The 4,929-nt window shown below is 42.4% G+C and overlaps 1 long non-coding RNA gene across 1 annotated transcript; it reads right to left on the bottom strand.

Annotated features, from left to right (window-relative positions):
- Window positions 1-3,123: 3,123 nt before the first annotated feature.
- On the bottom strand, window positions 3,124-4,817 carry LOC127927326 (uncharacterized). The gene is made up of 2 exons (XR_008126959.1): window positions 4,419-4,817; window positions 3,124-4,208 (listed from the first exon to the last, which is right to left on the bottom strand). It is a non-coding gene; the product is annotated as an uncharacterized LOC127927326 (long non-coding RNA).
- Window positions 4,818-4,929: the final 112 nt, after the last annotated feature.

Below are 4,929 nucleotides of genomic sequence, written 5' to 3'. Positions count from 1 at the left end.
GCCAATGACAGGGACAGAGAGAGATGGGAACACATACAACCGTGCAAATGTTTAGTCTACTGCAGTGCAATTCATTTTTAATTAAAGAAAACTGCTCAGGGAAATGAAAGCATTGAAAACCAGCTAAACCTTTATAGCTGGAAACAAGGAAAGTGGACAACATCCGTTTCCATAAACAACAAAACACTGGCATATCTATTTCAATGACATATCACACCACGCACTTCATTAAATAACCCCTCAAAAACACAATGAATGACAGTCAAAGTTTAGGTGTAGGCCTACTCTAGCTAGCTAAGAATTTAACCCTAGTGTTTGACAAATATAGATAGCTATGCCAAACACTGGAGTTAAAATCTTAGCTAGGCCTACCCAGGGGCATTGTGAGAGGGTGGCTCTAGCCACCCCTGAAATATGATTGGCCACCCTTAGTGTCCCACCATTCTCATTGGGTCAGAGCGCTGTCAATCTGGCTCAGATTGGAGTTAGGACTGTGGGTTTGTTCTGGCGGGAAGGCTGTTTGATTGGCTGGCTGGCTTTTTTTGGACGACAGAGAGTTGATGAAAGCAGTGCAGAGGTGGAACATTGCTAGGTAACTGCTGTTTGACAGCAAACTCAACTAGTTTCCCAGTGTATAGCCAGTGTAGCTGTTTATTGCTGTAGACTACGGCATGTGTTTGTTCTAGAATGTTATGCATGTCCCTTATTGACTGAGGTGAATGAAGCTATAGCAGCCAAAGTGATAATGGCTGGAGTTATTTTTGCCATTCCCCAAATGGCATTTTAGAGCTTTTAAATTGTATTGAAACATGCATCTTAAACTTTAAAAAATGTATTGGATGGGGGAGTTACCACTGGACATGGTGGTAGTATCTAACTTGAATACGGATCAATATGGATCACTTCAAATGTATTTATTTTAATACATTTGGGCAGATACAAATGAACAGTTGAAACAGCAGAGGTGGCAACACGTCTCAGAGTGGGAGGGCACATATGTTCCACTGGGCCTGGAGTTCTTCCTGGTCTGATAACCTAACCAGGTAAAACACCAGACGTTATGACAGTGATTAATCAGTTGTAAAAAGGTTTTATATGGACTATACTGGGACCAATTTTTCTAATCAGGTCAGAAAACTCCTGGCCCTGGGGAGGATGAAAACCCTGTCAGACTGCAGCAACCTTGTACTTGTTCATATGAATTATGTTTTAAAACACAGACGGAGACCACTATGAATGGACAATAGAACTCCGGGCTGAGGTTGCTTTATACAGGTTTGTATCATGTAGACCTATGCAACTGTAGATTGTAATAAAAACTAACTCTTATGTAATCACTATTGCCTTGTCTAATTATTTCCAGTTAATCACTTTGGATTGAAAAAGTCTAGGTAGCCGAGCCAGCCCAAGTATGAATACAAATCCAACTTGATCACATGTTCTCCTAATGCAAACAAATGAGCCATAAATACATAACAGCTTAGTTTACCCTGGTCAGGGGGATAGGGCGCATAGAAGGCTGTGTGTCGTTAGTAGCCCACAGATTATCAGACTGAGAAATCGTCTCGTTTTTACATACAGCATACCAGATCGCTAATGTTTAGGTGTAGGATGCTGCAAAAATTCGCAGCCTCTTTAAGAGGTTAAGAGTTTTTGCTTGTGTCTGTCGGGGCTGATGTGCTATCACATTTACTAAATAAATAGACCTACGCAGGAAAGTGCTGAGCGCTTTGCGCCTTGTGCACGGCCTGTGATCTCCCTAATCTGATTGGTCAAGACACACACAGAACATGCAGCGATCCGATGTGCAGGACAGCAACTGTGTGAGAGTTGACGAATCATGCGGAAAATATGCCTCCCCCCCCCCCAAAAAGGTACTTTGTTCCTCTCTTGAATGCTTTTGTCGATATTATGTATTAAATTAACCCAGCTAGCCACCCGTTTGCCGGCGGGTCTGACACAGTTATGCAATACAATGCGTCGTATTTTTAAGCCAATTTAACGCTTTTTGTTATACAATTTGCTAATTTCCCATGGCCACACGACTGGTGTTGCCCCCCTCTTTGCTACCCCGTTAAAACAACAATACAATCGAACCTGGGCCTAACCCAGATTTCTTCCTAAAGGCCGGTTTTTCAGCCCACTTACTTACCCAGCAACATGTATCACCTGTGCTCTGTCAACACTACCCCCATTTTAACTCTAGTTCAAACACATTTGATAGTTTGGCTAGCTAGCTAATTACCTGGCTCCTCTATCCTCTGCAGTTCTGCAAAAACATAGCGCGTGCGATGCGCACAAAACAGGCGCAAAGTCGAACCATATGTGTAGACAGGTCAGGTTCGAGCAAACTAAATTGATCACACGTCGCTAGCCAACGTTAATATACATAACGATATGTTGAACTGCAGCTACTGGTAGGCACCAACTACCTTACTATAACTAGTTGGTTACATTAGTTTGCAAGGCAGCTAACTATAAGTACACATCTTATGTTAGCTTTGCATGAACTTTATGGAGTCAACATTAAGTCGGTAACACATTAGGAAGATAATTGATTTGCTAACGTGTGTATAGTAGCAGGGAAGTAAGCTAACGAATGACAAGCTAACGTTAGCTACTCACATTTCTTGAGCCACTTCATCCAGTACCGAACGATAAGGCTGTGATACTTTTTATTTTCAATGCACCAGGTCGACAGTCCCTGTATAGACTCCATAGTGTTGGATACTCCTTGGAATCTGCGGTCCAGGGTGGCCTCCAAAGCGCCGCGGCCACCATGGCCGCTAACAGCTCCAGAACCCGCCGCCATTTTTCCAGTCCTCTCTGGTACTGCAGACACGGACACCGCAATGAGTCATGAAGGTAGCAAAAGTGTGACAGACAGGCGAGAGGAGACACGCCCCCTACAGATCTAGGGTCAGATTCTGAAAACTGGCAACTCCAACAGTTTGACCAATATTTACAACCCGAAAGGGACCTGCCTGTATGTTTAAAGTTGGTTGCATCCAATCGCAAGCATTATAAAATGTCACCTCTCACTGTTACAAATCCAATGCAGCAGCTGAAAATCACTTAAAAAGTGCACAAAGGTATAAAGTTTTCATTTTTCATTACAAAGTGTATTGTACTGCATGTGTTTATTGACTAAATATACAGGATCAAACATTAAGGGAAGACACTTTATTCAAAACAAACACCTAAAGAAAATAAAACAATTTTGGGTCAGTCAATACTTGACTAAATGTGGTCATTCCACTAAATGTGATCATTCCACAAAAAACAATTGTATCAATTTCCTTTAAAAATACAATAAAAGGCCAAAAACATGACACAAACCATAGTCAAATGTACGATCTCATACGTTTCAAAGTCTTTAGTTACTTCTACGTTGATAGGTTGGTTTTTGTTTATTCGAAACAGGGCATTTGCTTGGGAATAGTACATTGCGGCAATATTTCAGAACTGTATTTGGACCACAGCTGGGCTTACTCAGGAACTGTAGTCAGGTAGAGAAGTCAATAGCAAGCTATAGAACACTCACACAGTGGAGATGTCAGACAAAGTATTAAACACTGACACACAGCAACTGACAGCCTGAATGACACCCTAACTGCTAGAAAGATGGTCTCACAGTTATCAACTCTTCCACAAAATGTGATTGCAGAACAGTGTACACCTCGCTCAATAATATCTATACACACCCCATATATCCCTCCTAATCTACGACCTCGCCCTCATCCATTCTCTAACCAGCACTTCCTTTCATTCATTCACTCCCAATCAGTCTACCCTCCCTGCCTTCAGTCAAGTCACCACACAATAACAGGCAAGCAGTCAGCCATACAAGGCTGGGTTGGGGTTCTGAATGTATCTGTAAGAGGGGTAGAATCACCCCTGACCTTTGCATGTCTCTGGTGCACGAGGTAACAATGCGCTTCACCACTGATCCAGGATCAGATAACTCCTAACCATTATGAGGATGAACAACTAATCGGACCCTGGGTCAGTGGTAAGGGATCCTTCTGCCTCCTCAGCTTTCTAGTGACGCTCTCCCTTCAGTCATCAGTGCTCTCCAGCACACTCTGGCTCAGAGCCAGGTCCCAGTAGTGTTCTGTTCCGTGCTTCTTAAAGTGTTCTCTAGCCATGTTCTCTGTAGGACACTGCTTAAACTTCATCTCCCCGTAGTTACGCTCCTTAGCCGTGCCCTGGGAAGAGGAGGAGAGGGGACAGATGGAGGCAGGAGAGAAAACGGCAGGGGAAGAAAGAGAAAGACAAGATTAGATCAGTCTATACTGTGTTTACAATCAATCCATTTTAAAGAAGCCAGTTGTCCAAGACGAACATGATTATTATATGAAGCATGCATTACACTCCTGGAGCATTAGTGAAGTAAGATGTATTGGTTAACCACTCACCTCCCAGACCAGGCTGCATCTGTTGTTCTTCTTGGTCTCATCGTCTGCATCTGGATCTGACAGACAGGAGAAAGGAAAAGGATTCAGAACCACAACAACTACAGTGAAGTATTATGTAATATAAACAATAAGACAAAGTGTGGATCATCAACTAGATTCAGCTGTGGGCCCATTTTCTCTTAAGCAGATGGTCAGGGGGGCAGAACATAATTACAAATCATTTGCAAATTGACCTCAAGAAGCCCATACAGATATAACATTTGACTACAACAATCATTTCAAACCATGCTTACATTTGTATACAATCACATACAGTGGCAAGAAAAAGTATGTGAACCCTTTGGAATTACCTGAATTTCTGCACACATTGATCAAATTTGATCTGATTTTCATCTAAGTCACAACAATAGACAAACAGTGTGCTTAGGCTAATGACTGCTCCAAAAGCTAATTGGAGTCAGGAGTCAGCTAACCTGGATTCCAATCAATGAGATGAGAGATGTTGGTTAGA

Source organism: Oncorhynchus keta, unplaced genomic scaffold, assembly GCF_023373465.1.
Source record: "Oncorhynchus keta strain PuntledgeMale-10-30-2019 unplaced genomic scaffold, Oket_V2 Un_scaffold_1315_pilon_pilon, whole genome shotgun sequence".
Taxonomy (NCBI): domain Eukaryota; kingdom Metazoa; phylum Chordata; class Actinopteri; order Salmoniformes; family Salmonidae; genus Oncorhynchus; species Oncorhynchus keta.
The sequence above is the reverse complement of the archived record's forward strand: the minus strand, read 5'-3'. Positions and strand labels throughout refer to the sequence as shown.